The sequence below is a fragment of the Anarrhichthys ocellatus genome, unplaced genomic scaffold (genome assembly GCF_004355925.1).
Source record: "Anarrhichthys ocellatus isolate YVR2014 unplaced genomic scaffold, GSC_Weel_1.0 scaffold55, whole genome shotgun sequence".
NCBI classification, from domain to species: Eukaryota; Metazoa; Chordata; class Actinopteri; order Perciformes; family Anarhichadidae; genus Anarrhichthys; species Anarrhichthys ocellatus.
The window spans coordinates 1,612,068-1,628,510 of record NW_022280085.1 but is presented as its reverse complement, the minus strand read 5'-3'; the positions used below and the strand labels follow the sequence as shown (position 1 = coordinate 1,628,510).

Genomic DNA, 16,443 nt, shown 5'->3' with positions numbered 1-16,443 from the left:
CACACACACACACACACACACACACACACACACACACACACACACACTGACCTCACTAAGATCACATTCATCAGCGAGCGCTACATTGAATGTGAAGACCACAGTTACAGACAAAAAGCCTCCACATTCAACATTGGATTACTAGGACAAATGGCGGCAATAATCACCGGGTGAAGGATTAGTTACACTCAGAAAATAATTGTAAACGGTTCAGTTATTCTGAGTGCTCGGGTAATAATACCCCTGATTGTATTATTATTATTATTACAATCCCATTCTGAGGCATGATATGTCGTGCATATTTTATGGTTCAAATAGATCTTTCTTTAGTTCTTTAACCCTCAATGATTCATTTAACTGATTGTGTGTGTGCGCGTATGTGTGAATGCAAGAGAGACTTTCTGCATGTGTGTGATGCAAATGAAAGGATATCATGTTGGCACATGAGGGTATCATGAGCGTGTGTGTCCATTCAAATCCATCCGTCCGTCAGACCATCTGTCATTGTCTGGAAACATTTTATTTGTTCAGCTATTTATTTACAATCACATTGTAAGTATTGAAAGTCCAAACAGCATTCCATTTTTCTTTTTAAATGATATGCAACACGCTCACACACACACACACACACACACACACACACACACACACACACACACACACACACACACACACACACACACACACACACACACACACACACACACACACACACACACACACACACACACACACACACACACACACACACACACTCACACACACACACAACATCAATATGTGCACTCACCAGACACTCCAAACAGGATCTCCACTCATTCAAACACAAGCACGGACGGAGAGACGGACCAATAATCAGTAACACGTGACTAAATACAATGCATTTCACAGGAAGAAACAAGTGTCGATGGTTTGGAAGATAAGACTCATCGGGGTAGACGAGAGGAAAACATGAGGGAAACGGGAACTTAAAGACGGAAACACACACCTCAGCTCTGCAGACAGCAGCTTAAAGTTACTCCAACAGAAAGAATGTGTGGGTTTTTCTATTTTTTTTCTTTACTATAGTATCAAAATGTATTTGACAATACTACAGTGTACCTATGCTGTAAAAATATGGTTTTAACCGAGAGACAACCAGGGCATTGATGACAGGTGTAGCTCATCAAAATAAAGCTGATAAATAATGATAATAATGACTATTAAAGGGGCACTCCATCATTATTACACATGAAGTTCAGAGAACTCTCCGCCAGTGGAAACAGTTAACCATAGCATGTTCTCTTGAACCGAAAGCCTGTATTATGAACGAGCTGCATCGTGCGTATCTATTTGAGCGTGTTGCAAGTACACATTATGTGTTTGTGTACATTTATTTTTGGTATGTAGTCAAAATGTTAATATAATAAATAAATATAAAGCACACATGTAGTCATATAAAGAGATCCACAAATGAAAATTCACAAAAACAAACAAACTGAAGCACATTCAAGATTACGATCCAAGTGAGAGGTAATTTCATAAAACATACAGGGGTTTGGTTTCAAAAGAAAGGATTCCCCTCAAATGCAGATGGTGTGTGTGTGCGTGCGTGTGTGTGTGTGTGTGTGTGTGTGTGTGTGTGTGTGTGTGTGTGTGAGAGAGAGTGTGTTTAGCGGATGGGGGCCTTCAGAGCAGCATCCACCTCCTCCTCCGTCTGCAGCGTGTGCCACTGGGCCACCGGACGCCTGGGATTGGCCAGCATCTCTGACCAGTGGCGCAGCCCGACGCCCGAGGCGCCGTGGCCCATCCAGCACTTGCCGATGGCGTCGTTGCTGCCCAGCTTGTCGTAGTCGTACACTGTGATCACCACCTGGAGTTTCTGTTCGTGGAGAGAGCAGAGGGACGAGAGAGTTAGACCACATTTTTCCGTGTATTTGAAGTTCAGGCCGATAGGTAGGAGGAAATTGTTCTTCCGTGCTGGAGGAACGTGTTCCTTGTGTTGTGTACGAACCTGGATCTGGGAGAAGGGGATCTCAAAGCTAAAGCTCTCATTGAAGTAAGGATTCAGAGTGTTTTGTTTGACTGACGTCTTCTTCTTCTTCAGTCGCTTCCCATTGTGCTGCAGCACCACCTTGACAAAGGGATCTGAGAGAGAGAGACACAACATCAGACAGTGGATCAGAAGAACCCTAACTGCCCTAACTGCCATCCTTTCTTTAGTACAAGCATGTGCGCATGTGTGTGTGAGTGTGTGTTCACCTGACAGTCCTCCCACATCCATCTTCTTCAGGTTCTTGGCTTCCATGATGTTGATCGTTAGCTTACCGGCCGTGGGGACGTAACGAAGGGAGATGCAGACATCGCCCAGTTTCTCTTGCTGTCGGGGACATGACATGTAAATGGTTGAGTTGTCACGCTGCTCAGTCCTTTGATTGCTTTAAAAGCTGGTAATGACTGTTAGATAATTCATTGTATGTTTCAGTGGTTGTCCCCCCCCCAAAAAAAAATCATGTACCTCCTCTTTCTCCCCTCCCACCAGATCCTTCCATTCTTGTATTGGCTGGGCGAGGTCTATGCTGTTCATGGGGATCTTGATCTCGCCGATGACGTCGTGTTTACCGAAACGGTCAAAGTCAAACACCTGCAGCACCAAAGTCTGACCACCCAACTCACTGTAGGGTATCTAGAGAGGGAGAGTATAGACAGAAATGGTTAACTCTAAAGTGCTTGAGATGCGTTGATGTTCATGCTGGATCATTTAAAAAATTATACTAATAATGTGGTCAACGGTTTCCTTGTAATGTTTTCAGTTCAACATGGTCTCTCTCTCTCCGGTATCGCTGCACAGACCTTGAAGGTGAAGGTCTCATTGAAGACGGGACAGAGGTTCTTGCGCTGGACTTTGGTCTCAAACTTCTTCTTCTTGTCCGGCAGCATGTAGACTTTGACGTAGGGATCTGAGGACCCACCGACGTCCATGGCCGCGAGGTCCTGCGCCTGGAGAATGCCGACTATCAGCTGGAGAAGGAGGTAGAAATAAGTTAGACCGGAGTCCCAAATCCTGACGTGGAGCTTAGCTTTTTGTTTCTGTTCTTTTCCTCAGACGTTGGATATTGGTGTGTGTATGCTTGCGAAATACTACGTGCAGGCGCGTGTACCTGGTTATCAGTGAAGCTATAGTCCAGGGAGTACTCCAGTTTGCCTAAGTTCTCCTTCTCCTCATCTTCCTTCCCATCCTCTCCCTCCTGGAAGACACGCAGCGTGGTTAGCGGTTAACAGGCAATGTTATTAAGCTCACACATTTTGTACTCAAGCTCCCGGGATATGCTGCCGTCTCTGCGGGGCACTGTGATTCCCGCTTTAAGGCACATATATTCAGCTCTAAAGGAGTCAATGTTGACCATACAGTGAAAAAGACTTGGTTCAAAGTTTCAAATATTTTAAAGAGGCCTTGGTCTCAAACATACCCGGTGGAGTTTTGCCACTACTAGCAATATGAAGCAAGGTTTTTATGAGTGAGATTTGTTGTCAAAAGGTTCAGTGTTTATTACTTTTGATTGTTTACAAGAAAACTCCCCAGGGCACCTTTAAGGTTCCTCTGTGGTTTCCCGCCATACCCTGTGAAGATCATACTCACGATAATCACGAACAAACATCAGGCGCAAAAGCATAGATAAAAAGATACAGATTATTTTATCCAACAAGTTTCAACTTAATTCTGTTTTCTATATTGATGCTTGTTACCACAAGCTTTGCCGGTCAAAAGGAAACAACAGCTGTGACTCCGTCATCCCTTTTGGCTTTTGTGCCCAGTTTAAGCTGTCAATTCGTCCATTACTAGTCTCAACCTGGGTAAAAAGCCAAACAGCTGTGGACAGCGCGGCTCTTACTGCTGCTAACTCCATCTGTTGGCCTGTGGAGGGTGTGGTCAGCCATTGTACATCAGTTGCATCTTTTGACCTGCCGTTAAAGGAGTAGTTCGACATTTTGAGAAACATGCTTATTCGCTTTCTTGCCAAGAGTTATACGAGAAGATCGATGCTACACTCATGTCCGTAGATTGAATACGACGCTACTGCCAGCAGCTGATTAGCTTAGCTTAGCATAAAGACTTAGGGGGGGGGGGGGGGGGACCGCTAGCCTGGCTCTGTCCAAAGGTAACAAAATCCGCAAACTTGCACCAGTATTTTTTACATTTAGACAGATCCAGTCTATCTCTTTCTTTTTTTTCCACAGATTTTGTGCTAAGCTAAGCTAACCAGCTGCTGGCTGCAGCTACATATTTATCCTAAAAACATGAGAGTGGAATCAATCTTCTCATCTTACTCTCTGCAGGAAGGAGAATATTAAGCATATTTCCCACGTCAAACTATACCTTTAAAACAAACAATGCATTGAACTCTAGTCCCTACAATGTTTTTCTTCTATTTACTCAGTCAAACTTAAATTACGAATAACTTATAACTTCAACTGTTGAATTTTAGACCAGCTGAATAACTGAAACCACAGAAACTCTGCTTACTTGAGAAAATCTGTGTAGTAGTAAATATTTGACAAAATTCTTCTGCAACTGCATCGGTAGCAGAATTGCCATGGGACATCTCAGGATCACACAGGACAGGACCCCTCTGGTCCTTTCCTCACCTTCTTGTCGTCTCCATCCTCTCCATCCTTATCCTTCTTCCTGCGCCCTCGTCCTCCTTTCCTCTCACGGACCTTCTTGGGCTTCTTTCCCTTGTTGCAGCACTTCTTGTAGATGCAGAATCCCATGCAGACGATAAGGGCGAGGACCACGACCACAATGGCTCCCACCGCCCACATGGGCACTGGAAGAAGGAGGCAGAAGACAGGCATGCAAAGTCATCAGATGTGGAAAAGGTGACAAGGACACCCTCATTTTTATTTTGACTGCACACTGACAATCTTTACTAACACTGATTGAAGTATCATTTTCACTGTCAACTTTGGTAAACCATTTTTATTTTATAAAAATAAGGAACATTTCAAACACTTCTGTAGTGCACTGAACAAACACTTTCCCAAAAGGCTGCAGCTCACAATAGGCTATTAACCTGTTAGCATTTATTATGTAATGAAACTGAAAATACTGAAATGCATAGAATTATTAAATCAAACGTGTGCGTTAGGAGGAGTTTCACTGAAGTTAATTCCACCATGGCTATATGCCAAATGCCTATTACTTCTGTAATCGCTTCATCCTGTTCTTTTTTTACGTATCAAGGTTCGTCTTTCCTTGTCCCGGTGATATCTGGGTAATGTTAGCATGTTGGATGTGTTACCATTCACATTAACCTACAGCGGTGCAGCCACGCCGAAACAACCACCTCAACTCTCTCTCTCTCGTGCTGTTAGAGCCAGAGGCGGGGCTTCCAGCTCCGACGTTTTCATTTGCTCTCACCACAGTGTGACTGACTCGCACGCCAATCAGCTTCTTGTGCTAACCTAAGCACCTGTAGCCGACAGCTTTACAGGTAAACATTTCAAAACAGTGTGAGATTAGTGTCATGCAAAAACCTCCCATGGTTGTAAATATGGTTAAAAAGGCTATATTGATTGGCCATCACTAGTCCAGTCTGAAGTATTTAAATGATTATCATAGGCTCCAAGAGGATACATTCTATAATAATTAAATGTTTTGAAATGTCAAATACTTTGGTTTATGACCAAATGCCTGCAAAAATAATGTTTCCCATCAGCCTCAACTGTACTTTGTGTTTAGTGCTAGTTAGGAAATAGTAGCATGCTAACCTAAGACGGTGAGCATGACCTGCTTTTCATTAGCATGTTAGCATTTTCATAGTGAACCTGTTAGCATGGCTGAGGTTAGCATGGCTGACTTGTTTGATGCTCAAACCTGCAATAACTGTTATGTTTTGGCCACTTCAGGGCAGCAGAAATGTCTTTTCATCACCTTTTAAGTTCACATGATGAACGTACCATAAAACTCATTTACACATCTTGCAGATACAGAGAAACATTAGAATTCATTTGGAGTTGTGTTGCTGCCCACCCTGTGAATCTACGTCCAATATTCACTCTCTTTTTGCTTTGTTTTTGGTCTCTGCCAACTCCTTGTTAGCTGCTAAATGCTCCAATATGTTCACCAGCTAATTGTATGTGTCTGCTGTTTGGTGCTGAGCAGGTAGTGTGCTGTGGGTTTATAGAGCTCTTTAGTTGGAAACAGCTGTCTGCTATAAGGATAAAAAACGATGCTACAAGAGCGCTGAGAGGGGAGCTGCAGATCTGTTTGTCAATTCTCTGTAGTTCACAATGAGCGACCCCCTTTTACATTGTCATTTGGTACATTGTCATCGTAAAAATATTGATTTATGGTCACTCTAACATATCAAAGACAAATATTTGATCATTCTAACTCGGTGTCTAGACCGCAAGTGTCACATCATCGACACTGAAGCGACTTCTTTATTCCGGTTCTGTCGGGCAGCGAAGGAGCAGCCAAGCTTTCTGTGGAGTGATTTACAAGAGTATGCCTGATGTATTTTTCCATAAATACTGTTGCATATGATTCAGCCATAATTATACAATGAACTTGACAGCTGACCTTTATTTTGATTTCGATTTTTAGCATTCCAAACTTTTTTGTTTCCTTAGACGTGGGCTTCCGCACCTTTGGCAAGAGAGCCTAAACAAAGGTTTTTTTATGGTGAAGGATGTGTCTCCATAATTCCATAATACTACTCTCTACTATAACTTTGGTTGAACTTCTCTTGCAGAACAGTCAGTACAGAGCTGTTTTTTTTTTTGCCACCTGTAGAAGACTTCAAGAAGACATTTTTCTTTAAAATGGGAAAAGCTTGAATGGTACAAGAAGCGAGATGGACTTACTCTTGAGTTTATGATCTGGAAGAGCAGAGCGGTCACATGAAGAAATGAGAGAGGACAGAATGAAGAAATGAAAAACACGAGGATTCATAAGAAGATGACATGATGGCTCGATGATGGTATGTAGGTTATAGATTGATTTTGATTGGTTTGTGTGTGTGGGTCTCTCAATGTGCAGGTTTATCTGCCGAACTGGCTTCAATCTTTGTTTCCTCTTTATTTGATATTATGTCCAATATAGGGCATATTCTTTGAGAACATACCAAATTGAACTTAGTTTGTATTTTGTGTGTATTTTAAATATACTGTATATGTGCAGTTGTGTGTGCTCACTTGGCAGGTGCGTGAGCTCATTGAAGAACTTGTTCTTCATGCTGGCGAACTGGTGGTTGGAGTGGTGCGAGGGAGGCGGTGGGCGCTCCTTCTCCTCCTCCTCGGCCGCCCTGCGGGGCCGCCCCCCGGCCACGCTGACCAATCGCATCGCTGCTGTGGGAAATCAAAGGAGAGAAAATGACAAACGGTCAGTGAACTAGTAATCCCCAGATACATTTTTGAGACGTTAAACGAGGCCTCCACAAAACACTCAACCCCCAGAGCTGAAAACACATTTATTCTCTTTTCAGATGTGTCCTTCATTCAAACTTCACGCTATTTGACCTTTCACCTGGTTTAATCTCTTTAATCCTCTCTCACTCGCCTCACTCTCCTCCCTCCCACCAATCGTTCTCTAGTTTCAAGCATCTCACAAAGACAACAAGAAACTATTCTCATTGAGGACAACTGCTTTATTTTTATTTCGTTTTTTACTAAAAAAGAAGTGGATAAAGTACTGAGATCCTTTACTTTAGTTGAGGTAGCAATACTAAACAAAATGTAACATCAAACCGTGTTTAAATGTTGCACTGGAGCCAATTTGAACTGCGTTATACACTGCTGGCTAGTTTAATGTGTAACAGCCGCTAATCATATATTTGTGAGAAAAATCTCAAACTGCAGAACAACATGTAACTAGCTGTACAATATTATCCCTGGAAATATAGTCAAGAAGAAGTCTAATGTAGCATTAAATGGAATACACCAGTAAAGTTTAATACAGTTCTTAAGTAAATACTTTAGGCTACTAGCATATTTTAGCATACTCTAGCCTACTTACACAAACGTTTCGGTAAAAAAGTAATTCAATGTTTACCTTTTTTTTAACTTATTCTATGCATCGCTTTTTTGTGCTCATGCTGATCAGCTGAGAGGGGAAAAAAAAACATTCATGTCAGCCTCCAACATGTAGTCACAGGCTGGATAGCTTTTTGGCTAACCAGTCGAGTGAAGTGTATATTACAGAGCTTCAGTAAGTTTTAGTAAAACTTTACTCGAGTATTTTTATTATGTGCACATCTATACTTATTCCTGCCATATATTAAAATTGAAATGTAGTTTTTCTAAGTGAAGATATGAATACGAATCATGAGGTTAGCTCCAAAAATGATATTAATTGAACGACCTTTACATAAATCAGACCCACATACTAATTTCAGGCTTTACAATTTGCAATATTTCTCTTCTACATAAACACAAGAATGACCTTTCTCTGCCTCTCTTACGCCTCTCCCTCCTCTTTTCATTTGTCCTCCTCCTGATCATCCCTACTGCCCTTGTTGTTTCCTTCCTCCTCCTCCTCCTCCTCAACCTTTCCTTCCTCCCTGCTTCCTTTCCATGATGGCAGTGTGTCAAGAAAGAGTAAAACCTGAGCTCAGCAGCTCATTGCTTGCACATAATAATCCCTCCGACTTTGTGACAGCATGGCCGGTGGATACGCACATACAGACACACGCGTACCCTGAGGACATTTCATTTGCTTTAATGTTTGGACTGGTCACAGCAGGGAAAGCACAGGTGTTGCTAATGACATTAGCAATTGATATTCACATCCGTGCTTTTCCTGCTGTGGCATGTCAAAATGTCTTCTGCCTTATATAATTATTAAAGTTATTAGTTCCTGCTTTGTTCTATTTAAAGAGTTTGTATCAGTCTTAACCCTTTTAATGAGGCACACTGTGAATTTACCTTCATGAAGATGCAGGCTTAAAAGGTGTATGAAGTGCAACTAGAAAGCTGGGTTTACCTTTTGCCTAATACTCCCTGCCTGTGATCCAATACGTAGAAGCAATAAAGTAAGAAGAAATATCAGTTTCCGGTAATTATGACAATCTGTATTGTGCCCTGTTAAGAGGTCAGTTGTTGACATTTAAACACACATCCATATGCCCCACCCGCGGTACACATCCCTCTGTCGCTGCGCAGCGACGTAACAAGATTAATTCAATTTGTGGTAATCCACAAATCCCTAGGCTTAAACAAATTAAGGACAGTTTGCCTCTCTGCGGCTCCGCCCCTTTTCTCCGCCCATCCCGCCATCATCTCTCTTCACCCCTCCCCTCTGTTGTCCCCCGTCTGTCTGTTCATCCTCCCCTCGTGACAGCTGGAGTAGATAAAGACACGCTCAGATGTACACACACACATCATATTTCCATAACGAGATGTGATTTAGGTGGCGAGCTGTGTTACATTGACCCTTCCATCTCCCTGGACTGCAGGAGCAGAGGATTAGAGAGGGAGACCTCAGTGTCTGAAGAGATAGATAGACAGATAGATAAATAGATAGATAGATAGATAGATGAATCAATTTGGTATTTTACTCCCAACTACACCCATGAGGGTCAGGGTTTGACTGATAAGGGATAGTTTTTAGTTTTTAATTCAGTAGTTGTAGTCGTGCTTTCTGCCTATATTATAAGAGAAACAATAGTATTGACTCTTTTTTTGTCCATATTAGGAGGGAAATATTGTTCAATTGTCTGATTGTAAAAGCCCCTCAACACTATCTTTGATTGAAACACACACATCAGCCATGAGATACATGAGGAGCAGCCAATTTACCAAATAAAATGCAGTTAAAAGAATGCAAATAGCCAATGGGACCTCAGGTATATTAAAGTGAAAGCACAATTGATAACACCAGTACCCACTGGTACTGTAAGTGCTTTGGATAAAAGCGCTGTGTCACTCTGCTGTCTCTGCAGGGGCTCTGTGTGTTGCATAACGACATTTTAGCTGAAGTTCAGAAAACCCCAAAATCCGGATGATGACCACAGTTGTTATCTGGACCACAGCAGATTTAGGCTGGACTGCTGCCAAATTCTTAACATCAGTGAGTCAGAAACCTGGTCAGGTTGATTAGGTAATACGCGTCTCTGTCCGGATATACTGCAGGATGAGTTAATTATGCTGATATGAGAGAACTCCCAACAAATATACAATTTGGCCTCCTGGTTTATAGTTTGGGGAAAGCAAAGATTAGAGGACTGATATTAGGTTGGAGTAATATGTGGTGGGGCTGCTCTGGGGTAAAAACAATGCTCCACAAACAATAGCAGAAACTGGTTTGAAGCTACATTTTGGAGGATTTGTAGGTTCTAAAAAGCAAAGGCTAGTATATAAAGTGATTAACAACTAATGTAGCGGAAAAACAGGTCTATAGAAATCTTGTCCACAGAGACATGGTTTGTCAAAATATGACAGCAGCCCTTTATATTAACATGCTGTAGGAAAGAACAATGTCTGTCATATTGAACAAAAGTCACATCATCCAAAAATACAACGTCAGTCGTTGTGCGGCAAAGAACCACCAACGCTTGCAATGTGACGGCACAAAAAGCTGAGAGAATAAGTTATGGATGAAAATTCCATTATTATTATTAGTCAGTTGACAAAAGAAAACATTAAAAAAGAGAAAAATGACTTCGATGTCTTTTATCTTCCAACCACAAAGCACAGACTAGAGCGGTCCAAACATTCAGCGAGAGACATGTTACTGGTTAAAGCACTTTGGATGTTCACCTCTGACCTTTGGGAGCAAGTTACAGTATAGTGAGCACATCTTAGCTTGGAAGCTTTCAACAACATCTTACAGTCTTTAATTCTTACATCACTAAGTGCAAAACCAAAACGTCGTTCCTGAAGGAGCAAGAGAGCACTGACGGTCATGTGTTCACTCTGTAGACTGTCGCTTGTAGTTGTTCTAGGGGCTCTGTTTTTAGCCGTGCTAGCTGCACGGCTCTATGGACAGCAATGTTCGTCCACCACTTTAGTCTTGACTGAAATATCTCTACCTCTTCTTGTAGATATTCATGGTCCCCAGAGGATGAAGCCAACCGACTTTAGTGATTCTGACGTTTTCCTTTAGAGCCACCATGAGGTTGACTTTTTTGATGTTTGAATGGATTGCTGTGAAACTTGGAACAGGTGTTCATGTCCCGCACATAATGACGTGTGAATTGTTGAATACTATACAAAACTAATGACATTCACATAAACCTCAGCTGCACTTTGTGTTGAGTGCTAATTGTCGCTGAGAGCATATTGCCATGCTAGCATTAGCATTTAGCTCAAACCACCGCGAGTCCCACATTGTCTCCAAAAGCCAAATAGTGGGAAACACACTTTACTGTGACCTCAAGGGAAGGCATAATACAAAATCAGGCACCAATGAGATTTTCAGGTCTCTGGTCATTTCAATACTAGAAATACTCTCTTCAATAGTGTTCTTTGGTTAAATTTGACAATTTGTAATTTGTGTAATTGTTAGGTACAGAGCTGAAACAACAATCAATCATTGAATCATCAGAAAATGAAATGCAACTATTTTGATAATCAATTAATGATCAATTAACCATTTAAGTAACAGTTCTTTTCTTGGGCTTCTAATCTGGATATCTGCGAGAGCCTTTTTTAAACCATTTTCTTACATTTCATGGACCAAACCATCAATAATTAATCAAGAAAATAATCAACAGATAAATCAATAATGATGAGAATAGTTTGCATACTAATGCATACTTAAACTGTGTGTGATTTACTGTGATCAAGCGTTAAAATATGATTTTGAAGTACATTTGAGCATAAATGTCCAGTATATAAGGCCTCATGTCACCTTGAATTCAAACAGCCATTGTAGTTCCAGCTGAATCTTAACCAGATCTTGCATTGTATTATTATTATTATTATTATTGCCTTTTTAAGGCTCTCTGGTATGATCTCCTCAGTGGTGGAAGAAGTATTCAGAACTATTCCTTTACTTAAGTACCAATACCGCTATGTGAAAATACTTCAACAAGTAAAAGTCCTGCATGACAAATCCTACATAAAGTACTGGTTTGGCCCCTCTAACTGATACATTTGTATATATGATATCAACAATTATATATACTGAAGCATCAATGAGCGAGCAGCATGTGACTGTTTTAGCTGCCGGAGGTGGAGCTAGTTCCAACCGCTTCATACATAGTTTCATACACAGGGACACCAGACATCTGTGAGGGGTCGTGAGAGGAAAAAGAAAAAATACAAGTTTGTACGTTTTTGGACATTTTATGTAATCTCTGATTTTTAAAAAAAAATTAATTAATTGAAATTAAACCACGGGAGAAGTTTAGAGGGAAAAATATATATTTATTGGAGATGTTAATAACTAAAAAATAAATCTGAAATGTGACCCCAACTCCACAGCTTGACCCCAGAAGCCATAAAGGTTGGAAACCAGGTGTTTAGTCTTTAAAATGGTGTTTCATTTGAAAAGCTTATCATATTATCCATTTATTCATCTAAAAATAACAAGTAACTAAAGCTGTCAAACAAATGTAGTGGAGTAGAAAGTACAAAATTCCCCTGGTGTATGTATGTAGCGGAGTAGAAGTAGAAAGGAAAATAATAGAAATATTTACGTGATGTACTTTATTAACAAATGTACTTAGTTACTTTCCTCCACTGATCTCCATGAGACAGACTGGGGGTGAACAGCCGGCGGAGGGATTTTGTCCGTCTCAAAGCTCACGGCTCTAAACTAAACTCGAGGCGCCATTAGGCGTCTGACACACTGCCCCGACTATTGTAGCCTTTCCTGTTTGACCAATTGTATTGACCAATACAAAGGTTCTTTATTTTTTATTTTTGAGGCAAACAACGTAAAGCCAAACGACGTTAGGGTCAATATTAACATAATATTGCTGCAATCAGAATGTACTTTGTAGCCTGAATTACTTCTTATAATGCAGGTCTGAAAGAGAAGACACGTGTCCTATTTAAAAATGTTGAAAAGGGGTTTAATTAAAATTGCATGTTTAGTTTTTTTAGAGAGGGGAGGGGCTCCTACAAACAAGGAGTGAGCATTTAATTCTTCCTCTTTTAAAATTGTATTTTAATATCTTAAAGGAAGAGTGTGTAACATTTAGGAGGATTTATTGTCAGATATTGAATATAGTATTCATAAAAAACATGTTAATCACCTGAAACTAAGAATCATTGAGTTGGATGAGAAGATGGATTCCATGAGGGGGGGGGGGGTTTGCTTTTGTCCACATTTGGCAGGTTTTTTAAAATATTGTGAAAACAATATTACCAAACAAGCTGTCATTTTATGGTAAAACACTGTCGTGTCCACTCACTCATACCACTGACTTATTTAATTTGAGAAATATTTAATTGACATGAGTTGTATTCAATCGTTGTTAGCGATGAGGGAGGACCTATCATGACATTGATGACATTATCATTGAGGTGAGCATTGGTATATTCGGTTGTATGAATGCAGTCCTTATAGGTTGCGATAGTCTATTTATCCAACATTTTATCTTAGGTTATCTGATGAAGCTTTGTATGCTTATGTGTTTTCTACTGCGCATGTGATGCTGCTAAGGTGTCTTAAAATCTGACCTGGCAACACTGAAGGAGAGAGATATCACACTTCTTATTTAATTCTTGGCAAGAAAGTGAATAAGTATATTTCCTAACATGATACCCTTTTCCCTCGGGCTCTTTTACTGTTTGCTGTAGATCTGAAGCCAAAAAACGCCAAAAACATCACACTAGACTCGTCCCTCCAACATCAAGCTGATGGATTTAAAGGTTATACTACCGGACACAATGTCAAAAAACTTCATATACGCTGTAGAGGTAAATATCAGTATCGTGGAGGTGTACTGGGATTGCACATGAACACAGATTCTGTAAATAGACATGTATTAGCCTCCCTTAATCCACTTAAACTAATCTCTGCCAGGCTTGGAAAACATCTTCCACTATGCGTAAAATCAAATGTTTCTCTCATGCAGGAACCTTCCCAGCAAAGTGCATTAATCAAATGACAACAGAATGACATGAAGATGAGCATTAAAGTATCAAATCCAATAAATTGACATTAACCTTGTGCTCCCTGGGAGCGTGGCTGCTTCTTAACAGATTTTCATGACTGAAATACACGGAGAAAGCCAAAGCAGGGGAAATAAACTGCAGCTGAAATTAGTCCTTAATGGATCCACAGAACATTAATAATGTTTCATGATTAAGTCACTTTCAAGTAAGAGCACCAAAGATGTGTTGTTTCCAGCTTATTAAATGCAATGGCTTGCTTTATATTTTATTTCTTTTTTCCCCCATTAAGGTAAATTGAATACCTTAATGAATACCTTAATGAATACCTTAATTCTTTTGACAGTTTGTTTGGAATAAGCCATTTTAAAACAAATCATTTAGCTATTCTAACAAATGAACTGATAACTTTAAAATAAACTGTAAGTACAAAGTGAAAACAGAATGCAACTCACCTTATTTAGTGCCGGTCCCTCTCGGTTCTTTTGGCTTTTATTTTATTTATTTTCCTGCATCCAAATGTGCTCTTGATAAATCCACCACCACTGACTGATGAGAAGTGTTGCACACAACTCCCTCTCTCTCTCTCCCTCCCCCATCTGTGTTAATCTCCACAATACCCCTCACTGCCAACTACTTACGGCCCACCTACGCTGCAGAAAACTCTTTAAGAACCAGTTCATCTAACACTGTCCCTTTAAATCTGATCTCTTGCAAAATCATTAAGAAGATTTTACAATGTTCTTGTACAACTTTAAGATATTCGGCACTCTGTTTAATAAGTCAATTCAATTCAAATTAGAGAGACTTGCATTGCAGTAGTTGGAATAATTTTGCCTACTTTGCAAACTCAAAAGCTACGATCTAAATGATACGTGAAAGTTTCCATATCTTACAACGTGCTTGCCGTCCCACCCTCCCTGTCCCCTTGTGAGTCCTAATAAGCTGAAACAGTGGAAGCACGCAGAGTCTAATTTCAGATTACAAATAGGGATGAAATTAGACCATTTAATGATTAAAATAATTGCATATTCCCCAAAAAAAAGGCTGAATAAAAGAGACCATGAGTCAAGACCCTCAGGGGTTGGAGCTTGAAGAAGGTTGTAGTAGTTGGAAGCAGTTCAAAGTATTTCAGTGCTTTCAGTTAAGTTGCCCTGCAGGCTTCAGTAGCCCGGACAGTAGTGGCTCCATTTAGCACCCTGGACAGCAACCAACCGAACAGAGCTGTCAGTCACAGGGAAGCCCCCCCCCCCCCCCCGACACACTATCATTTTAGTTAAAGTGATGACTCCTGAAGAACGGGACTTGGGCAGTGCTGTCTTAGGGTATACAATCTGTGGCTGACTGACCCAATGGTGATTGATTATGCACTCCAGTTTATGAAGGATTACACTCGCTGCTCTACACTCAGTGTCTAGTCAGTAATTTTAAGGTTCATCAGTGCAGCAAGCAATATATTTGGAAGGTGTAAGTGACTGAGTGCAGGACCAAGAATATCCATCAAATGACCATGGTGCATCACAATACCATCTATAAACAGAAGTCACTTTGGAGACATAATTTCCCTCACTTTTGTCTTTTTCTTGCGTCTTAGTCCGAAGGAACTATGCAAGGAAAGAGGAAACGAGACGTCCTGTCTTCAGTTACATCACGTGAAGCGACTTCTGTTTCTGATGACGGCGGCTGCTGCTGATCACAGCTGGATCAGCTGTCAGTCGGCTTTCACAGCTGGAGAGACTTTTGACGGAGTTTGTCTGTTCACATGTGAACTGTACTTCTACTAATAAAGACAGTTATCTCTGTAGCCTGTCACCTGTTAAACTAACTGCATTGAGTATTTATACTGTGTTTTGTGTCCCGTTTATATGCACAGGACCAACTTCTACTGGCGGAATGCGTTTGTCTTATGTATTTTCCATTTGTATGTTTTGAAAGTCTGATTGTGAAGTCATTAAATATCCCAGAATATGATTGTGGTTTCTTTGGAACACTGGAATTCATTTATTAGGCTGCATGTTTTAACTCATCAAAACCGACACTCATGAATTATCAGCCCCACACGACTGAATGGAAATGATGTAAAAAGTATTTTTTCTCTCCAGCTCTCTGACTTTAATTGTATCCATAATAAAAGTTAGAGGGAAATGTCAGATCATGAAAGGACAAATCTTTCAAATAAATGAAGAAAGTTGTTTGTGGTTTTATTGTTCAGACCAACAGTTAACATTTAAACCAGATGGTGAATCAGAACACAAATCAAATCTAAAACTTGAGTTTAATCCGTGATCTGTCTTCACTCTGGTAAAAAACTCGAGTGACGTTGAGAATGTTAGGATCAGTCAGATTTTTTCGACATGCTATACTGCCACTTCATGCGACTTGCTATACTGCCACTTC

The 16,443-nt window shown here is 40.5% G+C and overlaps 1 long non-coding RNA gene across 1 annotated transcript; it reads left to right on the top strand.

Moving 5' to 3' along the window:
* Positions 1–736: 736 nt before the first annotated feature.
* Positions 737–16,221, top strand: LOC116396397 (uncharacterized). Its single transcript, XR_004213594.1, has 6 exons — positions 737–2,429; positions 2,522–3,012; positions 4,727–4,860; positions 5,225–6,965; positions 7,166–7,366; positions 15,641–16,221. It is a non-coding gene; the product is annotated as an uncharacterized LOC116396397 (long non-coding RNA).
* Positions 16,222–16,443: the final 222 nt, after the last annotated feature.